Below are 25,299 nucleotides of genomic sequence, written 5' to 3' on the forward strand. Positions count from 1 at the left end.
TATTAGACTAGTAGTCACTCCACTAGCAACTATCTCTGGTATGTTTGTGACCCAGACTACTACTATAGCTTAAGTGCAAGCCCTCATTTACCAAATCCAATAAGATAGGCATTACAACCAGATTGGTAGAGAATGGATTGAGAGACTCAAATAAGGAGTTTCTCTCATAGATCAAATTGGAAATTTTATCCTTAGATTGGAGACAGAAAAGGACAACATCTTGTCTAATAGTAATACTCTACCTGGAGAAAGTGTCAAATGTAATGACTACATCTCCCTTTTAAAGATGATTATCTAGATGAAAGAAAAAAAAGTAGTTGAAGAAAAGATTTTAAAGAAAGGAAATGAACCTCTATTCGAATGGCTCCAAAGTATGCAGTTCAAGCTAGAAATGATCTAGGTAGATGAGAAGGGACTCAAGGAAATGAAGGATAAAGAAAAGAAGTCTTAAGATAGAGGATTCAAACTTATGAGAGGCCTACACATTGATTCACAAACCAATGGTCAAGGAGAGGCTATCATTGGAGTAGATGTATTGAAAAATAACTTTTCTGCATTTTTGGATAATCTATCAAGAGTGACTTCCAGTAGTCAAAATAAAATTGCAAAACTCTAGAAACTTAGTGGTTGTATACATGTGGTCATGGAGGAGTTACCAAATTAGTTGAATGTTGTAAAGGAGCTAGCAAAGGAACATTCAAAATGGCTCTTGAGATTCACTAATATACACATGCCCAAACATGAGGAGCTAATTCCAGTAATAGTTGTTGCTAAGGCATATAGAGCAAAAATAGAAAAGGGGAAGAAGTATAAATGATTCATATTATGCCCTCTTTTTATTTTTCATTTTTAATTTTGTAATATGAAAAATTGGCATCATGCCATTTGTCATTTTCAGAAGATGAACCAATTAAACATCTATAATAATAGTAATCTCAAAAATCTACATGTATGAAATTGAAAGATTAATGAAAGGCTGGAAAATTTTTGGTGTGAAGTACTTTTTGTTGCAAAGACAATTGAATGATATTTTATGCCAATCATTTCCTGTTCTAGTTGATGTTATATTTAGTTTATGTTTTCTCTTTTGTTTTAATTGAGACAAGGGGAAAAAAGAGTTTTATCTCGCCTTCTTTGAGGCAATGAATAAATATAATAGGTGTTGTTATTGTTCATTCAAAGAGAAATCCCATTAGTGTTTCCAATTCATTAATCATAGTTCATATTCAAATTTGCTTAGTTTAGTATCCACTATCATTTAAATAAGTTTTATGAATTCATAAGATGTGTGAGTGCATAAAACCATTTTGGAATTAGGAAACTTCTATTCACCTGAGTAGATTCTATTTAGGTCTAGCTTGGTTATACCTCTTCTATTCTTAGGTTCAAAACACACCCACAAAGTAATTTAGGAAGAAAAACATAATTCACTACAAATCCATTTTAGGGAGTTGTACCTACCAATTCAATGAGAAGCCAGTTCCTCCACAAGAGGCTTTCCAACTATTTGTGATCAGATATTGTTCCCAATTGGGCATTTAAGAGTTAGAATTTAAAATAAAAAATCTATTTACCAATAGATTTTTGGTGACTCTACTGGGGAAAAAAATAGTCGCTTGACTAAAAAAAAGCCTATACCATGAGGGAAAATGGTACTACCTCATGAAATCATTATTCTAGTGCTCCAACCTAATCTTTATTTTCAAGACAACCAAGAAGACATAATTTCATCCCTCAACACATTCATTTGGAGACATAGGAGGAACGCTGAACACTATAGGAATGCTAGCCCAGTATTGGAGGAGTAAGCAAGCAGAGCTAAAGCCTTAGAGAGAGCTATTCAAAGGAGAAGCATCCAAAGAGAAGAAAGAAAATTGAGGCAAGAAACTCAAAGATAAACTTAACCCAGCATCCTAGAACAAATTAGGTTCCTCAAAAGTACCAAGGAATAGGGTGGGCAAGACCCTATCTTTGATAAGCTTACAGAGCTCATTTTTCCTATCTTAGATCTTTTAAAGTAGAAAAGTGAAAATAAAAGCTAGAGTAGGCCACCTTACGCTATTAATAATCAGGACACTAGCACTTTACATTGTACTTGTTAGGTGTTAGTACTACACAGAGTTACTACTCCTCTAGTTGTTAATTTCTTACCATATACTACCAGGACAATCATGGCTACTTCATGGGCCATGACAATAGGGCTTTTAGCACTAAATGCTTATCATCCACTCTCGACTAGTTCAAGGAAGAATTTCCCTAAATTCTTAGGTGATGGGAAAGTCACAACAGATGAACACATTAAAGCTTTCTTTGCAGCCACTCATATCTTAGGGGTTGTACATGAAGATGTTGTTGTAAGGTTGTTTGTAGAGACCCTCATAGATAGTACAATAGACTAGTTTTATCATCTAGCTAATGGCTCAATAACTGATTAGGATACATTAAGAATGACCTTTGAGATGAGGTTCAAAAATGTGGAAGATGAATATGCTTTCTTAACATAGTTGACCTCAATTAAGAAGCAATCCACTATGAGTATGAGAGATTTTTTTGCCAAGTTCAATAAGATTATCAGTAGAATTCCAACCACTGATAGACCCACACCTGGTAATTTGAAAACTTTCTTTATTAGTGTGATGCCTCTAGATGTCAATTATGATTTAAGGATACCACATACCATAGATCTAGCTGACGCACAAAAGAAAGTGATCGAGTGTGAGGATGATTTGATTTCTACGAGAAAATGGAAATGAGAATTTCAAACTAAAGGAAGTTATAGTAATACCATATCATCTGAGGAGATGATTTAGAAATTTTCAAATGAGTTGGTGGCGATAAAGAAGCAGTTACTCGAATTCAATAATTCCTACCAATAGAATTATCAAAATTCACCAGGAAAGAACAATGAAGGTAGATTTCCATAGTTATAGGTTCATAACCTAGGTTGCAAATTGAAGTGGCATCGAAGAAAGGAAATATGTGTGTCTTTCACTTGACCATAGATCATGACATTGAGAGTTGTCTGGAGACTACTCATATGATGCAGTTGTTATTTACTAATGAATTAAACACTCAAACTCCTTATTCAGAGCCCATTTCCTATTCAAATGGTGACTCTAGAAATTTATTCTTAGAATACAAATTAGATTCTAAATCAAAAGGTGAATGTTATGCAACCATTGATGGAACTTCATACATAGTGCTTACTTGGGACCAAAGTTTGAAAAATCAATCTTCTAGTCACATGCACAAAAATGACTCTAGTCCTTTGATGAGTAATGTACATACTAATCAAGGAGCATATATTTCAAAAATAGGTAAGGAAAAAACATCCTTTGATTTCATTCAATTTTATGAGGAATCAAAAATTCAAATTTCCACAATAGATTATTTGAAGTCACACCCTTTTGAGCTAAAAGGATTGGTAGACTGACATAAAGGAAACCCATCAAATTTGAATTATAATGTGACTGTTGAAAAAGAAGATGAAACCTTGACATTTGGTCTATTTAATCAAGAGGATTCTACTATCTTAGCAACATCTCTAGGGCAAAATCCTAACCCTTTTTATATCTCATTGTATATCAATGGATGTAAACTCAGTAATTGTATAATATATTCAGGTGCATCAGATAATGTTATGCCTTATTTTGTAGCCAACGCCTTGGGTCTCAATCTCACTAAAGTTCATGAGACATATTATTCAATGGATGCTAAACAAGTTCACTTGCTCAAGTAGATTAAAGATGCTCAAGTAGCCTTAGCTTCACACCTAGAAAAGAAACTCTTATTGACCATTCTAGTAGCTGATATTCTAGCAAGCTATGGACTTCTTTTAAGTAGAAATTTTTGTCAAGACTTAGGAGGAGAAATAAAGCTAGACTGGTCTTAGGTAGTGATACCTATTGGGAGCAAGAAAGTCAAATTAGAACCTAAAGAAAAGGAAAATTTTACAGTCTTGAAATCAGATGATCCTAAAGCTTAGATTTTGTATCAAGAATTGGAATTTGGCAACTATATGTTGCTTACTGAAGAAGTTTTGGATGTAGAGAGATGAAAATCAGAGTGAAAAAGTTTCTAATGAAAACAAAGATGCATCAAGCATATGGACGCTTGAATTTGATGGAAGATATGCCTCTTTAGGATCTGGAGTAGGTGTAGTATTGATATCCCTTGAAGAAGAACCTGAACCCATGGCTTTCAAATTAGAATTTGGGAATATGAATAACACTGTAGAGTATGAAGCCTTATTACTGGGGATAATAACAATGAAAGAAAGAGGGATAAAGATCCTAAAAGCTTAAGGTGATCTAGAGCTTATTGTGAAACAAGTAAAAGGACACTATTCTATGAAAAATCACAAGCTAAAGAATTACAGAAATAGAGTTTGGGACAAGATAGAAGGCCTAGACGCCTTTTCTACTAAATCAGTTATGAGGGAGATGAACATTAAAACTAATTCCCTTGTAGTATCCACCTCCATATTACTTCCTCATCCAAATTTCAAAGACAAAAAGTATTATATTGAAATTGTGTATCAATCTATTGTTCCAGACAATGTGGAATCCCGGCAAGTCTTAAATGATGATAAGAGTTTGTAGTTGTTCTTGGAAAATGATAAGTCTAGTTTTGAACATGAATCCAGTGGGAGTGAGCATGAAAGCTCTGATGTAAATAGGAAACAAAATAAAAATGGAGAATTTTAGTTCAAAGGTAATATTATTCACTCGTATTTAGTGGCTTTGGAAAAAAATGTTTAATAAACATGATGCTTACATAAAGAAAAAGAGAGCAAAAAAGGAGCCTACTATAGGTGAATTTGAGGGAGTAAACATTGGGGATATTCATAATCCCAAAATGATTAATATTGGGAAATGTTGATATCCTGAAGAGAAAGAAGCCGTAAGAAATCTATTCATAGAATATAGAGATGTTTTTGCTTAGAGCTATGAAGATATGAAAATTTATAGAGATGGGAAGGTAAAACATCAAATTTCACTAAAGATTGATGTAGTTCCTTTCCAACAGAAAAAAATGAATTACAATCCTAAAGTTCTAGATGCCATCTTTTGGGAGGTAGGTAAAATGCTAAAAGTGAGGATCATCATTCCACCTAGATAGCCAATATAGTACTCATTAGAAACAAGAATGGAGAGATAAGAATCTGTGTTGATTTTTGCAACTTGAACCAAGTGTCTTTGAAAGATAACTTCACTCTTCCTAATATGGATTACCTATTACAAATGGTCACAGGATCTGAAATGATGTCTATGCTTGATGGGTTCTCAGGTTACAACCAGGTTGAAGTAGAAGAAAATGATTAGCATAAGATGCCATTCACCACTCCTTGGGGTACATTTGTGTATCATAGCTGCTACATTCCAAATATGTATGAGCAACACATTCATCAATCTGAAGGATTGAATCATAGTTATATACCTGGATGACCTCACTGTATTCTCAAAAAAGAGGAAAGATCATATCGAAGATCCAAGAAAAGTTTTACAAAGATGTCGAGAGCATGGGAACTCTCTCAATCCTAAGAAATTGGTTTTTTGTGTGACAGAAGGAAAACTCCTAGGTCATATAGTGTCCCAAGAAGGCATTATAATTGGCCTTGAATGGGTGGAAGCCATTCAAAGATTAATCTTTCTTTCAAATAAAATAGGATTTAAACATTTCTTTGGGCAAGTGAATTTCCTTAGAAGGTTTGTACCTGATTACATAGAAACAACTAAGCATATAGTGGATATGATCAAAGGGAATTCAAATTTCAAATGGGATGAGGTAGGAAAGCAAGCCTTTTAGGATATCAAGACTGCTATTGCTAATGCCCCAATTTTATGTCACCCAAATTATAGGTGAGATTTTATCATTTATTGTTACACTTCTAAACATACTCTATCAGCAATACTTATGCAAGAAAATGATGAAGGGGTACAATCCCTAATAGCTTTCATGAGCATACCTTTGAAGAATCATGAACTAAAATATTTGCAGATTGAAAAGCACACTTTTGCAATGGTTAAGTCCCTCAAAAAATTTTGATTTTATATCCTGCATTCACATTCTATAGTCTTTGTCCTAGATGTAGCAGTAAAGAGTGTGTTGACACAGAAGGATGTAGTTTGTAATGTCAGAGGAGCATAGGTAGAAAAAATATAGGACTATGACATAGAAATCAAGCCTACCAAATTGATAAGGGGAAATGCTCTATGCAAGGTGATTGTAGAAAACAAGATCACTGAAGAATCAAAAGAATCAGGGGAGAAGTAGTTGGTGTTAGCTATAGGTCTCTATGATTCATGGTTTGAGAATATTTATTATCTACTGACATATGGTGAATTTATAGAGGGCCTAGCTACAAAGAAAAGAAGAGCTCTTAAACTAAAAGTAGCTAAGTATTTGATTTGGGATGGTAAACTATTCAAAAAAGCCATTGATGGCACTTGTATGTGTGAATATGTGGCCTCTGCTAACACACACACTTCAACATGGTCTTTGTATGCAGATTCATCCCGAAATGAACATTGGATTATTCACCCGAAAATCAGCCCTACAAAGTGACCTGTTTCCTTCTATCTAAAGGGAATTGCTTGTCATATATCCTCAGATTCGAGGTGTTTAAGCAACCAGACCCTCTAAGAATGAAGGATTTAAGAATGAAATTAAGCTAAGAACGAGTATGCAGATTAATCTAGAATGAAAGATGCAATGTAATCTAAGAACAAATAAAGCAAACTAGATTAAGCATATGCATGATTAAACTAAAATGAGATTAAACTAAGAATGAGAATGAATGTAAGAAATGTGAGTAAATGTGAGCATGAATTTCAACAGCAATTCGATAGCAAATCAATTCATCCTCCTTAAAATGAAGAGATGAGGGTCTCTTAAATAGACTTTCCTAGAATCCATCAATGGTTGAGATCGATTTCAATCAACGGTCAGGATTAGAGGTGAAGTTCAGTCATAAAGGGAGATTCCCAAATTAAAGGGAGTTAATAGATTTAATTTGAGTAAAATAAGGAGTTAACTAATTTAATTCCTTTTTTTTATTCACAGTGAACTGGGAATTTCCCTTTTTGAACTGAAGAGAGATTTTGTTGAGATATTTAATTTAATAAAATGAGATATGCTCTCATAATTATCTTTTTCATTTAATTAAAAAATATTATTTTAATTAATTAAAGATTCTTTTCTTATTTAATTAAATAAATTCATTTAATTAATTAGGAATGGCTTCCCATTTAATTAAATAACTTCATTTAATTAATTAGAAATAGCTTTCTCCATTTAATTAAATAATTTTGTTTAATTAATTAAAATAGGCACATTTATTAAATTAAATAAATTTAATTCCATAGTACATTAGCCTTAGGATATGATTTAATTTAATTAAAGTATAAATACTTAGTAATTAAATTAAATATTAATCAATAGGTTTAATGTGACTAATATGAGTCAATACTATAGGAATTAAATAAAGAGTATGATGAATGCAGATTTGGGTTTTCTGCATCTGACAATTAAGTCAAGTAGCGAGTAGCTGAATAAGAATTGCCTATTAGAATAGGTCTTAGGATTGATAAAAAAGAGACCAGAATTGGTTGAGATGGTAATGAGAGCCAATTTTGGTAGTGATCCTGCTTAGCTAATGACTTGCGATCCATACTTTAACTAGTCTTGTCTCTCAGTTATCTTGCTCTTGTCCTTTAGTGCTTGTTGTACTCTATGTCATGATAGTCATAATGTTTGGCTATTCTAGCCTTCAAATCAGACTATTTGTACCTTAGTATACTACACTCTTATCTTGCTTTTCTGAGACTAAATTCTAGTGTGGTCCTTGTCTAAGCTTTTTCTTTTTGTCATTGTCTATGACTGTGGCAACTTGACTTATGTTCTAAAACTTGGCTATCACTACTTGAAACATAGTACATCAAAATGGCTAACAAAAAATGTGCTAAATCAAATATTCCTAGTGAGGAAAAAAAGCTACTTATTGCAAACATGAAGCAACAAATCCAATCAATGAATGCTCAACTTCAAAGACTGAAGGAGGAAGATGAAACATCATCAAAAAAAATTTCCTTGAGAGAAAATTTCCCTTCCTCCTATGACAACCAAAAATCACATTCTTGTGATCTTGAATCCAAGACATCTGAGAACACTTCACAAACACCCAAGAAATCTAGAAATATCTTTGAAGAAAAACATTGGGAACCTAAACCAAAGTGTGATTTCAAACCTTTAGGAAAATCTTTTGAATTAACCTTGGAAGAACTTCTTGAAGAAAAACTCATTACTTTACCTAAGCTCACTTTGGTGGGAGTTTCCTTTATGAGTAACTAATGTGCCTATCATAGACATAATTTACATAAAACTTCACATTGTAAGGAGCTGAAAAACAAGATCCAAGATCTCATTGACAATGGTATAATTCAAAAATCTAAGCTCTCAACTACTAAATATTCTACTCTCAAGAAGGATCAACCTCATAAAACCATGTCTAGTAATGGTTCAAATGCAATTGCTACTTCTTCCAACATACATTCACCTTCTAAAGTGTCCAATCTTTCCAACACATACCCACCAAACAAAGAACTCACTACTCCCCCAGTTGACTATGTGTACCCTCAAGGACTACCTTTAAAGGAAACTCAAGCTAATCTTGACTTAGCTACAAACCTCTCCCATACTACACAAAGCAAAGGTCCAAAACCTCCATGTGTTGCTCCTCCTATTATCCCGAATCCAACTATTCCTCCATTGTCCCTTCAAGATCCTGTTATGGAGACTCTAGAAACATATTTGAATACAGATTTAGATAATCCCTCATCCTTGGATTTGGTTTCATGTCAAGAGGACCACTTAAATGATGAAGAAACAAGTGTTAATCAAGACCAAGATTCCTTCATCCCCTTTCAAGTCTTCCAAGATCTTGTGCCTCCATCTTAAGAGCCACATAGTCCTCCATCTCCCATGTCATGCACCTCTACTAAGCAAGATCAAGATATTCCTTCCACCATCCTTAAGGAGACTATTAAAGACCAAGAGAAGGATATTTTTCCTCTACTACCTAAGATTCCTTTTGAAGAGAAAAGTGTTCCCTCGCTCTCTTATTCTACCTCGCTAAATTCACTTCCAAACTATGCTCAAGCTTTAAATACTCCTATCAAAGGTATTGCTCCTATAACAGTTACTCATAAATCTATTGATGGCTTTGGTCATATTGATCACTCTAAAGATGTTGATATCCATACTCATGGTCCATTCACATCTTCTAAATCTATCCTTGGTCCCTACCCATCTAAGCTAAAACCTTCAAGTCTTCCATCCATATTGGGACCTTATGTTCCTCTATCTCCTACTTCCACTCTTAGCTCATTATACATTCCTCCTACCTTACCCCAAGATCAACAAAGATGCACATACTTGAACTCTTCACATTCACCTTTCTATGTAAACCAGTCATATTGGCCTCATTCATCCACAAGTCCCAAGTCCTTTGGAAGAAATTTGGATGATCAACTCAAACAAAAGTGCATGAATCCATACTCAAAAGTTCACTATGTCTCCCCTAATCGACATGTGAATGTCAAGAAGAAAAGAAAAAAAAAGAGAGACCGCAAAGGTCCACTATTCAAAGAGCTCAACCAAAGAAAGTATGGGTTCTTAAATCTATTGTTGAAGAAATGAGTTCCAAAGCATCTAATAAAAAATCAAAAGCTATATGGATTCCCAAGTCTCTTTTGAAGGACTGGAATATTGAAAACAAATAAAAGTTGACATTCAAGCTTCCAAAGGCTTTCACTCCATCTTCTTCCCTTAATCTTCCTAAAAAGGTTTCAAAGCCTTCTATTCCACCCCTCTCCAAAATGGCTTTGCTACATCATATATCTAAGCCTCAATCTATCTCATCCATATTTCCTCCATCATTCCACTAGCCTTCAAGGTGTGTGTCAATGTTGATCTTGCCTAGTATCTCGTCCACCCTCATGAGATTCTCTAAATCTTATGCTTGCTTGCCATCCTTGCTTGTTTCAGTCTTCCATAGCCTAAAACCTTATCCTCCATCTACCTCTCATTTTCCTTTCATTTCCCTTCCATTACCTTATCAACATCTTTGAGTGTACCTTGCTATGGCCTTGGCTTATCATAACTTATCTTTCTTATAGGAGCACTATTCAAATTGAAGAAGGCTTCAATTCTTTCCAAAAACTTTGAAAATCCCAAAAAAAGAAAAAAGAAACAAAAAAGAAAAAAAAATGAAAAATGAAAAAGTGCCTTGGTGAAAACCAATTCTTGTGGTACCTTCGTAGCAAAAGTAAAGAAAAATAAATTCATCCTATGGTGAAAACCACTTCTTGTGGGACCTTGGATAAGTATCGTGATGAAAACCTGGCAAATAGGCGTCATGCATAATTCTTCCATCCATGACAACCTATCATGATCTTGCTTATCCTTCAAATGTCCTCATTACTAAAGTCATTCACTCATAACCTCCATAAAAAACTTTGCTATCCTATTCATTAACCCTTTGGTCTTGATCATTGAAAGAAAGAAGAAAACTCAGTTCTTGGCAATCTCTCGACATGGTCATTTTCTTGGATTACTTATGTGACACTGTTCATTACACCATGAGCTCATATTGTTAAATCCTTTTTGCTAGCTTGGGTAATCTTGTGGAAGCTTTCCTTAAGGGTAACATTCACCACTTCATACTCCTTGCCTATCCATCTTTACTTATCCACTCGCTTGCTACTACATCTTGTCCTACACCTTGCTAGACACTGAAACAAAATCAAGGTGATCCTTCTTGAGAGCTAGTAATCTCTAAAAAGGATCTAAAATTTCAAAAAAAATCTAAAAATTGAAAAAAGTCCTAAAAAAAATTGTTACCCTTGTGAAAACCTAGCAATAGGCACCTTGGTAACACCAAAAGAATTGAAAAATCTAAAAAATACAAAAAAATCAAAAAGAGAAAAATACAAAAAAATTGAAAAATAAGAAAAGTGCCATTGGTGAAAACCTGGAAACAGGCATCATGGTAGCAAAAAACGGAAATCCTACCAAGAAGGTGAAAACCTAGTAAACAGGTACCTCTTGTTCCCAATGCTCCATCTTGCAGCGCATCTTCTGGCTATTCTATACAGTTGCTTTCATGCTTTTGCTTTCTTGCTTTTCCTACTCATGTATTCATGGATTGAGTCTTGTCATAGCTTAGGGGAATTCCCCCCTTAGTGTCACTATTTTTGAGATTCTCCTCATAGAATCTCCTTCATGACAGTCACTAGTTGTTCTCACTACATCTTCCTACTGTCACAAGTGTCACTTTTTTCAAGATTCTCCTCATAGAATCTCTTTTGCAACAGTCACCAGTTGTTTCAGCTATGTCTGCCTACTGTTGCTAAGTTCATGTCTCCAGATTCCTTGATGGAAGATCCCTCTTATGTCAATCAACGGTCGTCCTGGCTGTGTCTGTCTACTATCGCTCAATCCTTCTTCGGTTCTTCATCATGAAGATTTCTCTTTGACCTCAGTCACCAGTCATTCTGACTGCGTCTACCTACTGTTGTCACCCTACCGAAGAGATTTCTTTCAAACTTGTTTTGGACATTGACAGTTGACATCAATCCCAAAAGCACTAAATTCAAAAAATGATATACTTGTTTGGATATGCTGAGCTTTTCCTTTGTTTTCTTTGTTTTTTTCTTTATCATATCTCCTTGAGCAACTCAATGATGTCATCTTCGACTAGAGAAGTAATGACTGGGGGCATGATCTTTTCTTCGCTTTCTGTTTGTACTTTAGTTCCAATAAGTTGATCTATTCCTATAAGAGGGGTGTCCACTATAAGAGCCTCCATCTCGTATTGGATGGTTGTGTGTACCTCAACTCCTTTTATATGAATACACCAATAATGTTAGTTCTTCTCCTTGTTTTTTGCAGTGAACTCTTCATGCTACAGTAAATACTGATACTCGTCTTGTTAAGTGAACGTACAGGTCACTACGAGTATATCTAGCACACTTCTGTCTCAGGTTACGAATGCAAGGGTCATTGCAAACATAATGAATACTGAGTGCTTAGCATAAGAGAGATCTCCCATGTGTTTGGTGTGCTTGTTATGCAAGCAACATTCAGGTCATCCTAGAGTTTATGCTTTGATGCTTATGTTAACTTGCTACATTAAAAGGGACAAATGTTTTGGTCATTCTGGCTTCTTGTGCCTCGAATGCTTACATTTAATCCCGACAAACCAATAACATATGTTATATTCATATTTCCATGATTGCAATGTTAGTGAGAATTGTATGACCTATGAGGTTTGTTCTATATCTGGTGATGATTAAATATTGAGGCTTGGTAACCAGACCTAGGGTTGCATCTAGTTTATGGTTGCATCTAGCCTAGGGTTGCATTTAATATAGTCTTGCATTACATACTTCACTTGCATAAGCATGCGATTCAATTGAAAACCTCCTTTCACCTTCTCTGATGAGGGACTACATATCTCTTCAAAGCATCATGTTCTTCACGACTACACAAATGATTGATTAATCACTCTTTTGGCTACTTGGTTGTTCTGAACCCATTTTTGGGATCGAATTCAAAATTTGACACACTTAAGTTGCTCAAAAATGCATTTTACAATTTTGAGGACCGACCTGATTGAACACTTGTGCAGCCCAAATCTTTCTGATACTTTATGATTCTTGGTATCCTTTCAAATTTACATTCTCCATATTTTCAAAATTCATTTTGAAAATAGTCAACTATGGTTGAATCTGGTCAACTTTTGGTCAAACTTGGTCTTTGCAACTTCACAATCATTTCAAATCAACCCAATCTTTAGATCGTTCTGATATCTTTTAGATTTTGCTGAATCTTAGATTTCTTCTATATCTCATGATATACTGCTTCAAATCATATTTCTGGTGTGTCATCTTTTGATTTCACTCTCAAGGGGGTAGGATGATTACATCATTGAATACTTAATGCTTGGGGCATCTTGTTCCCTTTTATCTGGCATCTTTTTCATCTATCACTTGGGGCATCTAATCACTCGGGGCATCTTGTTCCCTTCTATTTGGCATCTTTGCTATCTTTCTTATCTTTTCATCAATTGATCAACCTTATAACAACTCTTCTCAGAGTTTGATGGATAGGTATTGGGACAGTCTAAATCTCGACTCCTGAGGCTCAAGCCTCATTCTGAGGATGATTCTATGACTCAAGATTGGATCTTGTTATCTTTTATCAATCTTAGGTATCTAGGTGTTCTATCTGGATCCTTGAAGGTTAAGCTTCATTCTAGAGATAATCTTCTAAATGCTTTCAATCTAGGGTATCTAGGTGTTCTATCTAGATCCTTGAAGGTTAAGCTCCATTCTAGAGATAATCTTGTAAATGCTATCAATCTTGGGTATCTAGGTGTTCTATCTAGATCCTTGAAGGTTAAGCTCTGTTCTGGAGATAATCTTCTAAATGCTTATCAATCTGAAGTATCTAGGTGCTCTGCTTGGATTGCTTCGGATTAAGCTCTATTCTAGAGATGGTCCTAAAAAGCTTATCAATTGGTCTCCGTGTCATCAACTTCAGAACCAATCTCATCTTTGCATCATCCTTTTTGATTTTCTTTGAATTGAACGTGTTTCTCACACATTCATTCAAAGAGGGGAAAAACTCGTGTGAGAAGCCTTTATAGGCCGTGCGAAGAAGTTGTTCGAACCGCACAAAGAAGTTTTATAGGCTGCGTGAAGAATTTTTGTCTCGTGTGAAGGTTAGTGATAGTAGTTTAATTTCTCACGAAGAAGTTCGTAGGATCATGCAAAGACTCATGACAGAATTTTAATTTTGCGTGAGCACAAAATGATTTTGTGCGAGGACCAAATGATTTCGCGTGAGACTGAAAAAGTTTTCGCGTGAGAAAGCAGACCAGTTTCAAAATAGCGACTGATTTTGGCAAGATTTTTGGACTTTTTAGACAGATTGGGTAGATTTTCAAGATAAGTTCAATTTAACAGATAGAAAATTTGATTGTTTTAGTAAGCAAGCAGGTAAACAGGCACGTAGAATAGCAAGCAAGTGATATCAAGCATGCTTGAAAACAATGAGCAAGGGCAAAAGCAAGCTTGCACATGAACAATCAAGTGACTTAGTATGCACTGATTCCTAAGAGAGCTAATTGTGTATGTTTTCAAAGAGTTTTGCAATCATTGCACACATTCCTAGAAAATAAAAGTTGGCCTCTCTAAGGTTTTTAGTAATGGTTTGACTCTGCAACTTTTATGACTCACAGGGGTGACCTCCAATCCCAACACACTGAGGTTTTGACACAATTCGAGAACTTAATCTTCAAGAGCTGCTAGGGAGATCTGACAACCCACAATGAACCACACCTGTGGAGATTTCTTCCACAAGGACATTTATATAGCGGTTGTCACTACCATAGTGAAAATGACTATTACTGCTTGAGGTTCTGTCAATGCAGTTTTCCCTATAGAGGGATTATTTGCTATGGTTAACCCTCTCTAAAGGTGACCGACTCACAATAGTGTACCAAAAGGGGACTTAGCTTCTAGATTCAAGGTTTTGACACCTTTTTCACCTTTGGCCCAATCAAAGAAGACAGATTAATCTGACATGCTAAACTAAGAGTATCTCTTAAAGATCTATGATATCAACTCCCAGTGATCTATCAACCTCTCCGGAGAAAGGATGCTTCAATCAACAAGTTGAAGATTCATCTATCTACGAGATGATCAAAGTATCCTCCCCACCTACAAGGAATCTATCTTAGAGAGGAGTTTCACTAGGAACCCACTCCCTCAAGATCCACGAATAGTGTTCATCGAGGCCTAATTACTATGTGTGTATAGATGTTAATTACCAAAAGCAAATCTATCCAAAATTAATCAAAGAGCACAAGGTGGTACACTTAATGCTTTAATTGATGTGAGTTGAGTCCAAAGATGTGGAACATTTAACCCCTCACACAAGCCAAAATGAGTCCACAGCTCAGAAACTAGTGAGTTCTAGAAAGCACAAAAGGGTTGTCTTGTGGAGCCTTTAACGCTTATGTCTTGTAGGCCCCTCCCCTTTAATGTGGTGCTGAGCTTGCAACCACAGGGTGGAATGAGGGCCTGATGGATTAGCGAGTCCAATAACCCAAGATAGCTAATTAGATCTATCACTAAAAACCAAGCCTGCTAGATGAAACTAATAGAGATCACAACATAGTATCAAATTATGCATGTGTTGTAAAATAAGAACATGAAAGGAAATACACAAGCTTGACACAAGAGATGTTCATTTTAGCTCCAAATGAAGTGTTATCAGTTAAAGAGAACAACTTGGTAATCCTCACAATGCGCTTAGTAGATGTTTTACCTATTTTTAGCAACTTTATCACGCTTTTCCAATTGTCTCGCAAACCGCTGTTATGCTGCAAAAAAATTAGAAAAATGGAAATAAAGATGCTTAAGAGAAAACATGTTAGTGAAAAATGAAGCTTAACTATGGGAAAATAAAATTTAACTTTTTTTGTTCATTTTTATACCCATAAAAAAGCTTAGAAAATACTAAAACCTATGAAAACATCAAAAGTCAAAATTTGTTTTATACTTTTTTCTTTTATTTTTTAATTTTATTTATGATGAAAAACTAGAAAAAAATGTTTTTTTGTATTGTTGTTCCAAAAAAAATAGAAAACACAGAAATAGTGAGCAGTTAGCAGAAAAATTAGAAAACATGAAAATCAATGCAAAAATAGCCTCTATTAGCAGAGTCTCGCAAAATTTATGACAGAGTCGCATGAAGTTTCTGACAGAGCCGTGCGAAGTTAGTTCTATCTCATGCAAAACTATTCGGAGCCTGCACAAAATTTTTTTCGGCCCATGCGAAGAAAAAAGTACCATGCAAAATTTCGTGCCCTCAAGAACTTTCTCGAGCAACCCGAAGAGAATCTTCATGCAAAAATTCTAGATCCTCACGTGAAAATAAGTAGTCTTGTGAAAAGATTCTCGAATCTGTATGGAACAGTACGGATAGAGAACACGAAAATGATTAGAAAAATGCAGAAAGAGGCTAGAAAAACTAATTTTTGGGCCCCACGGTGGACGCCAAAAATGTATGTGTGAATATGTGGCCTCTGCTAACACACACACTTCAACATGGTCTTTGTATGCGGATTCATCCCGAAATGAACATTGCATTATTCATCCAAAAATCAACCTTGTAAAGCAACCTGTTGCCTTCTATCTAAAGGGAATTGCTTGTTAGATATCCTCAAATTTGAGGTGTTTAAGCAACCAGACCCTCTAAGAATGAAGGATTTGACAATGAAATTAAGCTAAGAATGAGTATGTAGATTAATCTAGAATGAAAGATGTAATGTAATCTAAGAACAAATAAAGCAAACTAAATTAAGCATATGCATGATTAAACTAAAATGAGATTAAACTATGAATGAGAATGCATGCAAGAAATGTAAGTAAATGTGAGCATGAATTTCAAAAACAATTCGATAGCAAATCAATTCATCCTCCCTAAAATGAAGAGATGAGGGTCTCTTAAATAGACTTTCTTAGAATCCATCAACGGTTGAGATCGATTTCAATCAACGGTTAGGATTAAAGGTGAAGTTCAGTCATAAAGGGAGATTCCCAAATTAAAGGGAGTTAACAGATTTAATTTGAGTAAAATAAGGAGTTAACTAATTTAATTCCTTTTTTTTATTCACAGTGAACTGGAATTTCCCATTTTGAACTGAAGAGAGATTTTGTTGAGATATTTAATTTAATAAAATGAGATATGCTCACATAATTACCTTTTTCATTTAATTAAATAATATTATTTTAATTAATTAAAGATGCTTTTCTTATTTAATTAAATAACTTCATTTAATTAATTAGAAATAGCTTTCTCCATTTAATTACATAATTCTGTTTAATTAATTAAAATAGGCACATTTATTAAATTAAATAAATTTAATTCCATAGTACATTAGCCTTAGGATATGATTTAATTTAATTAAAGTATAAATACTTAGTAATTAAATTAAATATTAATCAATAGGTTTAATGTGACTAATATGAGTCAATACTATAGGAATTAAATAAAGAGTATGATGAATGCAGATTTGGGTTTTCTACATCTGACAATTAAGTCAAGTAGCGAGTAGCCGAATAAGAATTGCCTATTAGAATAGGTCTTAGGATTGATAAAAATAGACTAGAATTGGTTGAGATGGCAATTAGCCAATTTTGGGGTATTACAACACTTTCCTTAGATGCATAGACAAATAACAACAAGAAAAGCTATTGAATACATTTTGTGATGAAGCTTGCAAAGGACATTTCTCATCTTTAGTTATAACTTTTAAAATACTAAGGCAGTTCTATTACTGGCCTGGAATGTTTAAAGATGCCTATGCCTAGGTAGAAAAATGTGAGAAGTGCAAGATGTTCTCTAGATGCCCTCAATTAGCTTCGCTACTGTTGAGACCTGTCATCATTGAAGGAACTTTTCAACAATGGGGTCTTGACTTCATTGGTCCAATTAGTCCTGCATCTAGTGCCAGTCACCAATACATAATAATGGTAGTTGACTAGCTCACTAAGTGGGTGGAAGCCAAAGCTACCAAGAAACCTACTTCCAAAGTGGTATGCAAATTCAAAAAGGAGAACATATTGGTCAAGTTCGGTGTCCCCAATAAATTAGTGATGGACAATGCATCTTATTTCTCTTAAATTAAAATTACCAATTTTTTCTTTGAGTATGGGATTACCATTGTCCATTCATCCAATTATTTCCCTTAAGGAAATGGTCAAGCTGAGTCTAGTAATAAGAATTTGATGAATATTATTAAGAAATAGGTTTTAGATAATCAAAAGACTTGGCACAAAAAGATCCATGAGGTGCTCTAGGCCGATAGAGTGACACCTAAAAGGGAAATCAACATATCTCCTTTTGAGTTGGTTTATAGGATTGAAGCTAACCTCCCCTTACCTCTGGAATTAGCCACAAACAAACTCAGAATAGTGATCAAAGATGATATTTATAAAGACAATTTAGAGAAGAGGATTTTGTACCTGAGAAAAATTAAAGAGGAAAGGGAAGAAATTGTAGATCACATTATATAACATCAAATGTGAGTGAAGGATCTATTTGATAAGAAAGCAAGACCTTGAAAATTCATGGTAGGAGACAGTGTGCTACTCTAGGATAAATGAAGCCCTTTGAAAGGTATGCATAAAAAGTTTGACACTTTATGGAAAGGCCCATTTAGAATCTTCATTAGACATTTGAAAATAATTATTTCAAGTTGGCATATGCAGATGGAAAAGTACTAACCCTGACCTATAATGGTTAGGATTTGAAGCTTTATCAAATTACAAATTGAGAACAGGTAACCCCTGTATTGTATTATAGTTAGGTTTAGTGACTTTTTGTGTTTCCTAGTTAGTTTTTTTCCCTTTGCTTTTTTTTTCCTATTCTTTGCCTCATTTGTTTTTTTTTGTGTTGCCACATTTTATCTTCTTTGCAAAACCAGAGTTTTGAGTTCCTTGCTTGAGTATGCTCAACCCAAGTCCCCAGTCAGAACCAATTGTTGCCCCAATTTTCATCCTGTACCCATTTTGCAAAGTGGAAAATGATCTTGTGTCTTAGTTTAGTATAGGTATGTCCAATTCTAGTTCTTTCTCCTCAAGTGAAAAGTTTCTCCATCAGGTTTTTCATCTTTTCTCTTCCCCCACATTACATAACTCGGTAGGTTTTCCTTGTTGTTGTGAGTTTGTGGGTAGTCTAGAACCTAATTCGTTGGAGATTCTTAGGTTGTAAAATGATTTTCACAAAGTTATTTATGAGGATAAAATTCTCTATGGCTTATCATATTTTTCACATAAAGAAAATGAAGTTTGTGAAAAACCCAACATTGCCTTCTCCTCGGAGGGTTTTTGACCCGTGAAGGCGATTTTCCACAGAGGTTGACAAATGAGGTTTACAAGGTAAAGCAAGGAATAAATGAATTTTTTTATGGATAGATCATCCCTAAATTACAATATTACACCTTGGGAGTCACTCATGATTCATCATAGTGCTCACAGCTAGCGAAAAACTCTGAAGTAACTTCTCCACGGCGGGCTTTCAACCCATGAAGTCAGTTTTTCAAAAAAGGTATTTGTGAGAGAGAAAAGCAAGTAAGTGGGTTTCTTTTTCACTTTGATAGCCCTTATTGGATTTTTTGAATCTTAGAGACACATTGACTTAAAGGGTAAAGAAAAAATAAAGGCAGGGGTGGAAAAATAGAAGTTGCTTTCTTCCTTGTAGGTTTCCAACCCTAGAAGGAGATTTTATGCATCTATTGAAAAATCACTTCTGTAAGCATTTTGGGCTCATAGATCGATCACAAAATACTTAAAAATGATAATGGAAGCACATAAATCACATTTGGGAAGGTATTTTAAGAAAAATCTAGGTGAGCAGATTTTTCCTTATGAAGTACTCCGTTCTTAATTCTTCGAAACTTGGTGAAAAATGTGAAAGTATGTAATTAAAGAAATTTACCATTAGGCCAACATAAATAGTGAAAAGACATGGAAAAATCTATTAAAAACCCCCACATTTATTAATCTAATAGATTTATCCTTTAATTTACTCATGTGGTGTTGATCTTCAAGATTAATGGGTGAATTAGGATCTCTATATAGAGATGAACATAATAGATTTTAAAATTACTACTTTCTTTATTGAAATATTATTCTATCTAATTGAATAGTTTTTTCAAAGATCTTATAGTTGCAAAGTTCTTCTCTTTGTGCTTCTTCCAATTTTAAGGTTTCAATTCATCTTTATCACAGATTAAATGGCAACTAGATTCACTAGTTTTGATGCACTGAATGGAATTAAGTAACCATTGTAGAATGTTACAGACACCTCACTCTATTTCTTTGACATGCAAGATTTTCAAAGGAGGCTAAGAAAAGAGCCTATTCACCCTATAACAAAGAAGCTTTGAGGAAGCGGGCTAGTGGAGGTAGCTAGATTTCCTATGGTAGTTCAAGCTTCTGAATTGATTGTCGAATGCATAAATCACTACAATCTAGACACTAAAAAAATTTTGCTACCTAATCACATAGTTTTAATCTCAATTGATAGGAAAAATATAGTAAATTGCCTCCAGATTTTCAAGTGAGAAGAATTTTTTGAATTGACAATAGGAGGAGCCATGTCTAAGTTCTCTTTGAAGAAAATGGTGTGGCGGAAGGAAATTATGAGGTCCTAGTTCTAAAAGCCATGAGGAGCTAAAAGTAAGGCTCCCAAGACTCTATTTGGTGTTGATCTCAAGCCCGAGATCATAGACATTCTAGTTCTTTTACATTGATTGAAAGGTGAGGTAGAAGCACTCAATTTTGTTGAATAGTATTTCTTTTTGGTACAAATCATCTATTTAGATACACATTATGTTGATTGGGCTTATGAGGTAAGTGAGCATCTATCTAGGGCCCTTAGTGCCACAAAGTTTTACAATACCTTCTACATGTCTTCTTTCTTGATTTATATGTTGGCTTCTCTACAATTGTGGCCAGACCTTGTCAAAATAGAAAACTTCCTTGATGATGTGAAAAGTTATGAAATTTATTCTTGCTTGCAATTATAGAATGGCTATGCAGAATATGTCAGAGTTAATGACTTGTTTACAATGAGGATTTGTAGGGAACTCCAAGGATACCTAAAGAGGAGGTTTAGTCTAGAAGAAATGGTGGCCATTAGTCAATTTAGTAGCTACTTTATTCAATTCTCATACTTTTCATATTTTTGTCTTGTAGCTTTTGATGAATTTCCTTTGAAGCTACCCAGATACCCAAGTGATATGATTTGGCTGATAGAGATTGTGAGACAAGTTATCCAGGTGAATGTGTTGAGTGCTAGTTTAAAGAAGGGGTTTAAATTCCCTATAAAGGTCAAAGGTTATAGTTGTGAGTCTTGGTCTAATGCCAAAAATATGCTCAAGGAATTTGAGACTAAGTACAAGTTGGAAGAATATGAGGTTGTGAGACCCATGTTTGATCCAAATGGATATGCAAGAGAGGTGCTACAAATTGGGATTGTGATCAAGCATGTCACCATGGTAGAAGATTATTGGGTAGATTGTAAGAATGAGCTAGAGAGCTGAGATTGTGCTTTTGTGAGGCTCACAGTGGAACAAGAGAAGACATATGGTATTGATCTTAATGTTGAAGGATTAGAGGATGATGGTCAAAATATGTATATCAATACATATTTGACCAAGTTAATGGGGATTCCTATTAGTTCTAAACCATATGTAGATGTGGAAGAGAATCTTGATATCATGATGGCTAGGACCATCAAGAGAATGGGGAAATGGGTTGAGTGGACAACCAAAAAGAGCCAGAGTAAGGGTGTAGCCACTCAAGCTTCTCCAACACACTAGGCATGACCATAGCTTCCACTCAAGGTCTAGCTCAGCCTTTAGGTGGAGTTGATCAACCTTTAGAAAAGAATGTTTCTATAGCCCAAACTTGTCACAATGGTTCTCTCACAGTTATAGGAACCTAGGCTGGTACTAAGGAGAAGAAAATAGAGGAACTAAAGGACAGTGCCTCCTCTCTAGTCCCATCCCCTCATACTACTCCAATTCCATCTCCCTTCACTACCCTTGTTCCTTCCCCACATACTATGCCAATTCCATCTCCTCACCATAGCCCTATTCTGTCAGTAAGTGCTTCACTTTTGAAGTTAAGTGGTTCCCCTAAATAGATAGTAGATGTAGGGGATGGAAAGAGTAGTAGCAGTGAGTCTACTAAGTTAGATGAGGAGACAAAGAAGACTTCAAAAGTCGAGAAGGGCCAAAATTCGTCTAGGTTCATCTCTAAGGATTCAAAAAATTCTTTCTCTTCAACTATTGTAACAATGTATCTAGTGAAGAAAAATATGTTTAGTATTGAATCACTTAGAATGGCTTCCAAAGTGATAGGAATAGATTCTTGGTTGGAAGATACTTTGGAAACGAAGAGAAAGAGAAATGATGAAAGTGTTTCTACAAAAAGACACTATATCTCTTATAGTTCATTCTAGGACTACATTAACAAAGGTTAAGAAGAAAAATACTTTGTCAATACTTGGGCAAGATCTAGAAACAGAGCACTTGACAATGGAAATAGAGAAGCCAAACAAGGGAGGAAGAATCAACGATATGACACCTAATGATTTTACTCTGCATTCAATTGATATTGTAGAGGCCATACATGATAGAAAAGTCATCTTATGGTGATCAAGTAATGAAGTAATAGAAGGACAATTAGAAAGTCTTAAGTTATCAAAGATCAAGATGAAAGTCGAGATAGAAGAATTGACCAAATTTATCAGGCAACTAGTCACTCCATTAGCAACTATCTCTGGTATGTCTATGACCCAGACTCCTACAACTGAAGTGCAAGCCCTCATTTCCTAGGTCCAGGAAGATAGGCATTATGGAAATATTGGTAGAGAATGGATTAAGAGACTCAAATCAGAAGGAGTTTCTCTCATAGATGAAATTGGAAATTTTATCCTCAAACTGGAGATAGAAATGGACAACATCTTATCTAATAGTAATACTTTGGCTAGAGAAAGGGTCAAATGTGATGACTACATCTCCCTTTTAAAGATGATCATCTAGATGAAAGTGAAAGAAGTAGTTGAAGCAAAGATTCTAAAGAAAGGAAATGAACCTCTAATTGAATGGCTGCAAAGTATGCAGTTCAAGCTAGAAATGATTTAGGTAGCTGAGAAGGGACTCAAGGAAATAGAGGATAAAGAAAAGAATACTCAAGATAGATGATTGGAACTTATGAGAGGGCTATACACTGATTCACAAACCAGTGGTCAAGGAAAGTCTCTCCTTGGAGTAGATGTAATGAAAAATAACTTTTCTACATTTTTTGATAATCTGTTCAGAGTGACTTTCAGTCATCAAAATAGAATTGCAGAACTTCGGATGCTCAGTGGTTGTATACATGTGGCCATGGAGGATTTGCCAAGTTAGTTGAATATTGTAAAGGATCTAGTAAGGGAACATTCAAAATGGCTCTTGAGATTCATTAATATACATGTGTCCAACCATGAGGAGCTAATTCTAGTAATAGTTGCTGCTAAGGCATATAGAACGAAAACAAGAAAGGGGAAGAAGTCTAAATGATTCATATTAAGCCCTCTTTTTGTTTTTCTTTTGTAATTTTGTAATACAACAAATTGGCATTGTGCATTTTATCATTTTCAAAAGATGAACTGATTAAACTTCTATTGTAACGGTCATCTCGAAACTCTATATGTTTGAAAATGAAAGATTAATGAAAGGTCAAATTTTTTTTGGTGTAAAGTACTTTTTGTTGCAACGACAATTGAATGGGATTTTATCTCAATCATTTTCTGTTCTAGTTGATGTTATATTTAGTTTATGTTTTCTCTTCTATTTGAATTGAGACGAGGGAAAAATAGAGTTTATCTCCCTTGCTTTGAGGCAATGAATGAATGTAATAGGTGTTGTTATTGTTCATTCAAAGAGAAATCTCATCAACATTTCCAATTCATTAATCATAGTTCATATTCAAATTTTCTTAGTTCAGTATCCACTATCATTTAGATAAGTTTTATAAATTCATAAGATGTGTCAGTGCATATAACCATTTTGGAATTAGGAAACTTCTATTCACCTGAGTAGATTCTATTTAGGTCTAGCTTGATTATACCTCTTCTATTCTTAGGTTAAGAACACACCCCCAAAGTAATTTAGGAAGAAAAACATAATTCACTACAAATCCATTTTAGGGAGCTATACCTACCAATTTAGAGGGAAGCTAGTTCCTCCACAAGAGGCTTTCCAACTGTTTGTGATTAGATATTGTTTTGAATTGGGCATTTAAGAGTTGGAATTTAAAAGAACAAATCTATTTACCAACATCACCACCATCAAATATTCTACCTCAACCATATCAAGAATTAGTGACCACTATGAAAGATATTAGAATGGTGTATCAAGGAATAGATGCTTGTCCTAATGTCACATTATATATTATAAAGAACATGAATTTTCCATAGAATTTCCTATATGTCATATGAGTAAATATCAAATAGAATAGATAATAAAAAGGGTACCTCATAAGGTTCTTCATTACATCCCCATTATTCCATGAATGCAATGGTTATTCAGGCATAGTACCATGGCACAACTTATGGATTACCATGCACACAATAGAAGTCAATATAGTGTTATTCAAGTTCTTGTGGATGGATTTAAATTTATGTACATATAAGAAAAATGGCCACACTTTAAAGAAGAACTTCAAAATCTAAAGCTTCAATTGGCATCTGATGGTGTCAATCCATTCAAAGAAATGATATCCATTTACTCGATGTGGCCTATCTTTGTTATCAACACAAAAATTCCTCCATGGATGACAATAAAGAGTGAGAATATTATGTTGACAATGATTTTTATAGGTGTTTTATCATTTAAAGTTATCTACATGTACTTATAAATATTGTTGTGAAATGGTCACAATAATAAAGTTAACTAATGTTCTTGTTTACAGAACTAGATAAGTACCAAGTAAAAGCTATGAATGTATATATTAAGCCTCTTATCAATGAGGTGTTAAAGTTATAGAATGATGTCAGTATATATGACATCTTTAGACAAATAAGATAAAGATAATTTCAATTCCATGCAATGCTTGTATGGACAATACATGATGCCCTAGGGATAACACATTTTTATGGTATGTTATAGTGTATTTAATTTGTGCATGATAATTCTTATTATTAAAATGAACATATTTAATAATCCAATTATATTGTTATCTTTTAAGTCTTCAAGCAAAGGGAAAGTTTGCATGTCTATTTTTTGGACCAAAGATGAAATATCATCATTCAAAAGCTTAGGAAATAAAGTATTTGATGATTATAGGGACTTGTTTCCCATGAACCATAAGTATCAATGTATGGAAAATATATTTTCAATGGGAAAGAAGAGACTACATCAAATCCATGAAGAAATAGAACTAATTGTCAAGGTAATCTTGTTCCACCAAATGGTTTATGTTTGGAATTTGTATATTTTTATTATGTTTTGTTTACTGATTACTGGCCACCTTCTAAAAGGACAAAATAGCTATCCTAGACAATTTAGCAGGTTGCCCTACTATAAGAAGCTACAACTTGTGCATTTATTTGATACAATGCATATTGGAAAGAATATAACAAAGAATGTTGGAATAAGTATATGAGAAACAA

Source organism: Cupressus sempervirens, chromosome 3, assembly GCF_028749045.1.
Source record: "Cupressus sempervirens isolate cs-2001-9-10 chromosome 3, ASM2874904v1, whole genome shotgun sequence".
Lineage (NCBI taxonomy): Eukaryota > Viridiplantae > Streptophyta > Pinopsida > Cupressales > Cupressaceae > Cupressus > Cupressus sempervirens.